Below are 10300 nucleotides of genomic sequence, written 5' to 3' on the forward strand. Positions count from 1 at the left end.
TTACTTAGTAAAACACTATATGTATAGTAGGTAGTTAAGTGAAGTGTTACAAACATGTTACGCTTGATTTCCATATTTCTCTTAGTTCTGTTTGGAAATGGCATAGGAAGCTATGGTAATAACAAAAGATTCTTGAAGATGTAATGCTTGTGAAATGTAACAAAGTTTGGTACGCATGCAACAAGTGCCGTAATTCCGAAGCATCATTCAGCTTGGGGTTTGTATTTAAGGTAATTAGAACCTTAATTTCAATTTAATTTGTTTAATCGATCGCTTGTTGCGTGGTGTGTTTTATCTGGGCCTGGATGCCTATATTTGTTTCAGCTGATTGGATTGATTGATGTTGAATACATTTTGTGCGTGCGGGCGTGTTGTAACAGTTGGGAAATTCAATTTTACTTAATTCGTACGCCATCTATTGATTGGTATAAAATTTCAATATTATTTAGCAATTTCTTCTAAATTTATTTTGCATTTTAATAAGTTTCTCACTAGAGGGAGATAGGAAAAAAGGTTCTTCGTAGTTCGTACTCATCGATATAATACGTTTCTACCTACTTGTATCGTAGCACGTTGCTTGAAAGGTGGTTTTCATGTAGTGTATTAATCGACAATTTGGTCGGATTATTTGAGCCATCCTTATTAAACTAATATTGGAGAAGCCGTATTTTGCCATTTGGAAGGTCTTTCTTACAATATTGTATGATGCGGATTGTTCCGGATTAAAGAAGCACGTATCTTTGGAACGCCCGAATTATATCTCGGCTCAGGGTAAGCCTGTTAATCCTTTAACTTCTTTTATTGAGTTACGATTCTGTTTAAGCTGTTTGTTTATTCTGAGTCGTTTGCTACTCTCTTTTGTTTTGCCTGTATTTGGATACATTGATTGGTCAAGTAACGATTAAGTTTGGGGAAGAATCACTATCCTGCAAGTCTATTAGAGATAACTACGACATTCGATTATTGTATTTGTGGGTAAACTACAACCAGCGTACCTAGTGTCGAACCAATCCTACGTGGACGACTTCGTTGAGCAATCGTTAAACCCATATCGTCTGCCTACGCCTTAAATGGAGACAACTACATGTTCATAGTGGTATGTTTTTGTACAGGGTGGCCAAATAAGAATGCGAGGTACTGTATCTGGGAACCTGTCCATCGTAGAGGCTTGCGGTAAAAAAATTTATTACTAAAACGGCGACGAGAAAAACCTGGAAAATATTTTTAAGTTTCTGCAATGGCCGCTAGGGGGCGTAACTGCAATCTGAAATCCAAAAAAGTGAGTTTTCTGTGAATTCCGCTGTATTAACCTAACAAAAAAATGTCCGATCTAAGAAGTTGACGATAATCTGAACCTTTTTTGTTTTGACAATTTTTCCTGTATCTCTAAAAATGAAGTGGTGGGGGGTATTCAAAGGTTTTCGTAAAGAACACCATGTATCTTCGAAACGACTGAGTCGATATTAACAAACTCAGGTTAATTGAAAAGAGTTATTCTTCGGCTACAATAAGCATATCGCCGCTTGAGGGCTTTTTTCGACATTCTGACAGAAATGATTAATTTTCTAAAAAAAATTAAATGCACTGGTTCGACTTTTTTTTCATAAAAAAGTAGCTAAATGATGCGTAAACAAACTCGCGAAAACCGCACTCGATATCTTGTTCCTAACTTAAAATTTAGGCCAAAGAAAATGTTATACCCTCAGAATTTAATTTTTCCGGAATTATTTTTATTATATAATTTGTGGCCCTAAGGTGGATCGATTTAAAAAATAAAGCTTTTAATGCCGCCGTAAATGCCCAAAATGCTGGCCATCACGATATAAAAATATATATATATCTCAAGATATCGAGATGCTGTTTTCGCGAGTTTGTTTAGGCATAATTTAGCTACTTTTTCATGAAAAAAAAATCGAACCAATGCATTTAATTTTTTTGAGAAAATTAAACATTTCTGTCGGAATGTCGAAAAAAGCCCTCAAGCGGTGATTTGTGAAATTAACAAAACTTTAAATAGTATAATATTTGTAGCTAAAGAATAGCTCTTTTGAACTAACCCGAGTTTGTTTAAATCGGCTCAGCCGGTTCGAAGATACAGGGTGTTCTTTACGGAAACCTTTGAATACCCCCCACCACTTAATTTTTCGAGATACAGGAAAAATTGTCAAACAAAAAAGGTTCAGATTATCGTCAACTTCAAAGACCGGACATTTTTTTGTTAGGTTAATATAGCGGAATTCACAGAAAAATCACTGTTTTAGATTCCAGATTGCAGTTATGCCCCCTAGCGGCCATTTCCAAAACTTAAAAATATTTTCCAGGTTTTCTCGTGGCCGTTTTAGTAATAAATTTTTTTACTGCAAGCCTCTACGATGGACAGGTTCCCAGATACAGTACCTCGCATTCTTATTTGGCCACCCTGTACATACATCAAGCTTCACTTGGCCCTATTTAAGCTCATACCTTTTAACGTAATTAATTCCACGTTAATGTCCTTTGTGCGTGGATAACTTTTGTTGTAGATCTGGACCGTCTGTATAAGCGCTTACACCGCCGAGAATCTACTTTGGATTTGCTTCATCCTTCGGTAAGTGATATTTTGGTGATCTGTATCTTTAATACTGCGTTTAATATTAACCCTTGCATGGTGTTCTTTGTTTTTGGATTTAAAGCTAATTTATTGGAATTTTTATAAATTTGTCAGAAATTAAAATTGCAAACATCCAGTGGCGTAGCTAGGCCTTTTTAGGGAGGGATGCAGCCCCCCCCCCAATTCTGTATCTAGCCCCCCCTTTATATTTTTAACAGTTTTTATTATAAGCGTCTTTCGCAAAAAACCAAAAAAATAAAAATACCTAAAAATCTTACTTACACAGGCATGATTTATTAAAAGGTAATGTTCCTACATTTATAATTTGTTTGTCTTAGAGTCTAAATGTTTAAAATGGAACAGTTTTGCTGTTTTTGTCATGTTCAACTGAAGTTTTTCTCATCAACCCCCTAAATATGATCTTCCATCATGCTTCTAGCTTACTGGCCTTGGTAACGTGCTTAAATTCCATTGTCTTGACTCTTGATGAAAGTGTTGTCCTTGTTATTACCAAAAAGCTCCCACATTATCCTTAAATGAATCTAAATGAGAATGTAACCTGTGCATCTTTAGAGACATTCTATACCCGATGATGCAAAACCAAATCCTGTCAGCTCGTCATATCTTTCAGCTCTATGGTTTCCCAGGAACCACTGAACGGGAGACCATGGACTATTGCCTTAAAACTGTTCCAGGATTTATTTGAGGGAAAACAAAGACTCCAGCTTTAATTTTCGCCCCTGAATGCTTTCAATCAAATCGCTATAACTTTTGTAGAAGCAAATATTTTCGATGTCTAATCGCACTTTTTATTTATTTTTGCTTATTATAGTCAGAATATATTAAGTAAATCCCATGCGCAAAAAAAATACCTATTTTTGTTGACCAGTGTTAAAGGTTAGAATGGTCGGCATCTGTTTTTAGCAAGTTTTTACAAATTTATTCATAAATTTTAATCTCACTTTGGCCGGCTGGTTGGTTGGTTGGCTGGCTGGCTGGCAGGCAGCAAATGAGTAGATGAACGTGAGTAGGGCAATGTTTTAGCTGCCGTAGCTGTAAAAATGTAAAACTTTTTTGAAAACTTAGCAACGGCCAGTTCTCCATAGAAAGACGAAGATTCAGAAAACTTTCCATAATCAAGCCCTTACTCTGATAGCAATTCCAAATTGATTGGAAGAGTTGTTTACACCACAAAAAAGTCCCAGAATACAGTAGACTTTCACAAAGCCAAAGAGCGTAGGTATAGTCAGGTCTTGAAAATCACCCCAAAACAACTTGCTTGAGACCGAACGGAAAACAATTCATTCTAATAGAACCAAACCAATACAATAAAAGTTAACGCAGTTGCGTAGAATCGTCTGGAGACGGGGTTAGGGGAATGAAATACAAATTTATATTGCAAGATTAGTGACCGTTACTCGTTACCAAGTGCAAGGGACCAATAGACGCCAGCAACGAGAATTCAAAGGTGAAAAATCTCCCGGGCAAAGTATGCGTGGAAGAAACATAAAAAGTTCGTGGGTCTGAATTGGAATAAGGCCATATTTTAATAATAATAATAATAATGTCTTTTATTAGCTACATTACAACTGAATCCATACATATATAAAGTACAAAAAAAAACAACATTCTGCGTGCGTTTTATTCCCGTGAATAAAATTGTCTTAATTGAATATTCAGAAATAAGATACCTAATGCAGTTTTAGTATAAACAACATTCCGATAAAGACGATGCGCTTTAGTGATGCGCGCATGCACACTCCACTGTTAACAATACGATTAATATTAACTTCCCCCTTGCAAGTAAAGTGATATTATTGGCCGGCCCGTGTGGCGCAGTTCAGTTAAAGCTGGACTGTGGTGCTAAGTGTCCCTGGTTCGAATCCGGGTTCGGGCATGGATATTTGTAAATGTATAGTGGGTTGGGTTGGTAGAGCAGCATTGGATGAAACCCCGCCCACTCAAGAATAAAGGCAAAATAAAATAAATAAATATTCTTAAATTGCGACCATATAAAGTTACACTGTAGAGGCGCATTGTCCGTACGTTCGGTCCTCTCATTTCGAACACAACGCACTGTGAGACGTTTAAATCGCATTTAAAGTGGCATTTTGCTCACGAACAACAACTCGAATTATATCTTCGAGAATTTGACGCTAGTTTTGAACGCGGTCGAGATAAATACAAGCTTCATTAATCTGAAAATTTCCATACAACGAGAGGAAATCTTGTACGAGAGCAAGTCGCAAAAGGGTATCTCCCAAAGCGATCCAGTTCTCAATTTTTCTTGGAGGACGCTTTCTTTTTCAAAAGAGAGAGAGCTCGATATCTGTAAATTATTTAAATTTTATTTGAATTGCGTAAAGTATTAGTCGGTTACCTTTGAGAATTTTCAGCCGATGCGATCGTAACATTCTTAAAGAAACCGATCTGTGGAAATTTATTGCATGAAACAGATTTCTAGTGCACTTATTTATTATAACTGGATCTATACAAAGGAATTTGGTATTTTTTAATTAGTGGGAATGAATATTCCTTGACATTAATTCAAATGTTGTTTATAGCGTGTATAAATAGTTGGTGTAAAAAATTGCCAAGCGTGTAGGTATATTATGCATTCAAAATATGAGAAGCGGAAACTTAGAACTGATACGTGGCCACGAGTTTTTTGTATTTATATGAAACAAATCAATATTTTAAATCAGAAAAATGTGAAGTCTCCTTCATTCTCATAGAATTGGATCGACTTCAGTTTGTTATTTATTTTGGAATTCGTGTTTATTTCTGGTGACTAGAGCGCCAATTTTTGATTTTCAGATTTAAAAAGAAGATAAAAGGCCAAACTACCGCAAGGTACCGGGTGCATAAATTTTATTACTGAGCTAGCCGTGGGTAATATTAAATGTGATAGGAAAAATTGTACCAGTGCCGTAGAGGTTTACTTTTATTTAATACGTTTAGCCGAACTAACCGTTACAATTGACGATTAGACCTCTACAATAAAACTTAAGGCAATAAAATTGGTTAAAAAAATATTGCTCCAAAAATCTAGCAAAAACGACTTATTTCAGAGTCTACGGGACACAACTATTTCTATTAGATTTTGAGCCGTACAATCCCAAAACGAAGCAGCCCACTACAATAAAACTTAAAAGTCAATACAAGCGGTTAAAAAATCTTGCTCCAAAAATCTACCAAAAACGACTTATTTCAGAGTGAACGGGGAGCAATTATTTATAATGTAATAGATTTTGACCTGTAGAACCCCAAAACGAAGCGGTATTGAAAACAAAACCACTACAACACAACCGATTTTAAAAAAGCAAGTGTAGGTACGTATCTCAAAAACGGCTTGTCTTAACCAGAAAAGAGCTACTTCGAATAGAGTGTTACTGTAGCACCACTATAATAAAAGTTGGCAACACAGCCGATTAAAGAAAGCCAAGTATATATATAGCTTTGCCTCGAAAATTTACCAAAAATTCCAAATCAACCAGAAAAGAAAGAATACGGTTTTGATGTGTTTGAGGGAAACATTCTGGAAAATCTCACATACGTAGTATCTCAAATTTCTTGAAAGAAAGCATTATCAAAAATTCGATATCCCCATTGGCGATCATCACTCCATCGCAAGAAGCGAGAGGAGCCTGTCGGAATCTTCTATCTGCACCACTGGAATTTCTCAACAGATCGTTTCTGTCATTTGGGCAAGAAAACCTCGTTGACAAGCCCGAAGTATGTTTTTTTCTCGAATTCTGTGCGAATTTAAGTAGTTGACTTTAAAAATGTGCGGAACCAATATCATAAACTGGAGCAAGGTCTAGTGCGCATGCATGATTTGACTTTGGGATGATGGTAAGATAGATACTGTAGAAGGAATACTTAAGTAGGTACCTACCAATGTTTATGTTTGACAGCAGTTGGTTTACAACACATTTCCGACAAAAAAACAATTATAAATTCCTCATTTTGAATTCAATATACTCGTTACTCGTCTCATTAGAATGTAACAGGTATGAACAATTACCAATGCGCCATTGCTGTACGTAAAGGAAGACATAAATTGTTTAAAATTCATATGCATATGAACCTTCCGATATAGATATACATCGAATCAATGAGCTACATTATTTTTAATTAAGCACCAAGTTAAAAGATCACTCAGTTCATTAACTGTAAAAAGATCATTGTACTATGCACAATATTTTTTAATTGTTTATAATATGGATATGTCTGACGTAAATAACTCACATAAATTGAAGAATGACAACAAAATCATTTTAAATGTGTTCCTGGAAGTTTTGTTTAATTTACAGCAGATGCATTAACTAAAGTAACCAGCAACAATAAGTATTACATTATACAGTTTGATGAAGTGCGCCATCCGACAGAATATAAATATGTTTGATTGATTCTTGGCATTTTAGGCACGTCTTCAACAGGATATTTTGATGATTTTATTTTTAGTGAACAAAAAGATGACGGAACATGTAAACTACCTAAATATTTATTGTTTTATTGTACAAAACTCGTGTGGTACGTAAATAAAAGACGTGTGAATTTATTAGCAACCCCACATGTCGCGACAAAAACAGATTCGCATGAGTAATAAGGCAAAAATACATATACCGAACGTTTGAAATATTAGTGCAATGACTTCTACATTATTTTCTCATACTTTTTCTGTCTAAAAGAACTTGAAATAAACAAAATGTCGTTGCAAAAAGTATGCGAGTTGCAGTTTGAAATTCAATATGCGCAAAAACTTTAATGGATTGGTGACAAAAACTGCTTTGGATAAAACCAGGTACTTACGTATACCTTTCGCTAAATTATCAAGAGTATGTATAGGTACCTACTGTATATTGGCGCGGTTCTTTTATACATTTTATTTATTTATTTAATGCCGCTCTCTTATTTTAACATGAAAGAACGAATTATATAAACAACATGTAGATAATTCACTTTTTTTGTAATAAACGAACACATGATGAAAATAATAATCAGCACAAGATTAAACAAGTAAAAATCGTGCACATTGTGCAGATAAAGCGCATTTTTTAAACCGAAATAGCTTTTGTTTTGACATCACCAATGGATATATTTCTCGCAGACGTCTCAATCGCCCTTTGTGAGTACCCTCTTCCGACAATCCGTTCTTAAGGTATAAGAGAATATACCCGATCACGATAATAGGTCGAGGAGGAGGGTTATGGTTGGTAGAAATTAATTCCTTTCGTTGAGACCTTTCATTAAGAGTACCATGAAGGATAAAACTAGTTCCACTGCCCCGCCCTCCCCCCCTGTTACCCCGTACTTTTTGAGATAAAGAGGACAGGAATAGAAGGAAGCAGTCAGATGGTTAGAAAAACGGTGTCCTTTCGTTGAGACTTTTAAATTAGAATTTCAATAGAGATTAAATTAATTTTTAACCCCCCCCCCCCCCCCGGCCCCGTCGTTGTAGTAGTTTCGAACGGGCAAACAATAACACATTTTTTTTCATTCTTAAAAAATGCGCTAAAAATTAATAAAGTTGTCTGGTTTTGCGGTTTCTCCACAAATGGCAAATGAACATAGATATATAAATACATAGATACAGCCATACCCCAACATAGTTCAAAAGGACGTACCATCTATTACCATCACTTTCGGCACATTAATTACGTATAGCGCTATCCTTTATAGAGGTACCCTGAGCATGGAAGACAAGATTCGCATTATTTATTATAACTGTCAATCAAATTGGTAGCACAAATCACACAAAAAATTATCAGATTTGAGACTTTACAACATAAATAAACCGCCTTTTTATTTATTTAAATCGCATAGCAGCAAGAAATGTTACATTTAAAATGGAAGATGTTACTTAGAAAACTGGCAAATGAAGAATTTGAAAAAATTACAGCTGACAACTGGAAGAAAGTGTGTGAAGATGTGGAAAGTGATTAATTTAAAAGAGAAGTTATATTGGTTGATGTTTCTGAACTTTATAATAAGTGTTAATAATGACAGTGATGATTCGGATTTGTCAATTTCATCTGACGATGATTCGGATTGTGAACTTTTACAAACGTAATGAATGTTCACTAAATGAGAATTATCATCAATTGGATATCATTGTTAAGATTTTGTATTTATTTTAAATAAATGTACACGTGTAGCTTACTACAATTAGCACTATCATTTCAAAAAGAAACCCCACCGATTGGATTATGCCGAAAGGTAGGCAAGACGCGTAGCGACCAAAATTTGATATTGCACGCACACAACAGTCTATAAATCTCGCTTTCCTAAGAATATTGCACGCATCCTTCTTTGTGATCATGATACAAACGCACTGCATCAACATCATATAGGCCAAAATGATAATTGGAAACGAATTCACTTCCTGTCGCAACTTAATCTCCGTTACCATTACGCCTAAAACCATACAATTAAAATTAAAATGATGAACATAAACTTTACTTACTTACGGTTTTTTTTGATATTCTGCAAGCCAGCAATGAATTCACTGCAGCACATCATGCCAAACAAGGTAAACATAGTCCCAAATTTGAATGGCGTAGCTCTATGTAATAAAACTATTTCAGGAATAACAATTATGGACGCGTCTATCATTATGGCAATCACTAATGTTATTCGTATTCAATTGATAACGCAATAATTACATAATATTTAGTGAAAAAACCGCCCATCATGTTTAGGGCGAATATTTTTAGTTAGATTTGATTTCGCGCGATCGTGAAATGTGTCAACTGTCACATGACTTATGGGACGCGCTAAGTTTGTTTTAAGCGTCCGATTCGCGTACGACATAGTGGTTAATGCAATAAAAAGAGATAGAACATGTTTCTTCTTGGTTAGAAAGTAATGGAGAGATGTACAAATTTCTTAGATATGTTTTTTTAAAACCGAGGTACGTTTGTTAAGGATGGCTGTATCTAGGTATTTATATATCTATGCAAATGAATATCAAGTAGGGACATCTATTAAATGAGACAGTAACGAACTTTTTATAACTTTCCAGTGCTGAAATTTGAACGAAAAAAATGTGATTTGGTCATTTGCTTTTGTCCGTTCTTCTAGGGGAATGGTCCTAATAGTAGGGGAGCTAGCACGAAATCCACTGAACGAGAATGATCAAAATTTTAACCGATGGAGTTCCATTTTGCCCTATCAGAGTATGCTAAAATCGATCGTCTGCCGTCTCAGGTCATACGACTTAAGGCGCTGCGGGTACTTCTTGTGGTACCAATTCTGAAAGGTTGTTTTTCGAGAAAATAAGTTATACACCAAATGAAAACGTTGATAATAGCTCTTAAAAAATATTTAAAAAAATCGCGCACATTTGATAACTCCGTAAAAAAACAATTCTTAGTCGGTTTTTCACGAACTTTCTACGGATATAACTAGGTTACGGTGGGACGAATGAAGCTGATTTTTTTTACAGACTCATGATAGGTACTACTAATGACTTAACGGTGTTTCGTTTTTAAATTTTGTCTCTAATTACAAGATTATCTTATTAGCTTAACATTATAAGATATCTTATAATTAGAGAAAAAATTTAAAAAAGAAACACTCTCATAGTCATTGGCTGTACCTATCATTAGTATGTAAAAAAAATCAGCTTCATTCTTCCAACGGTAACCTAGTTATATCCGTACAAAGTTCGCGAAAAACCGACTAAGAATTGTTTTTTTACGGAGT

The sequence above is a fragment of the Photinus pyralis genome, unplaced genomic scaffold (genome assembly GCF_008802855.1).
Source record: "Photinus pyralis isolate 1611_PpyrPB1 unplaced genomic scaffold, Ppyr1.3 Ppyr1.4_LG5, whole genome shotgun sequence".
NCBI lineage: Eukaryota > Metazoa > Arthropoda > Insecta > Coleoptera > Lampyridae > Photinus > Photinus pyralis.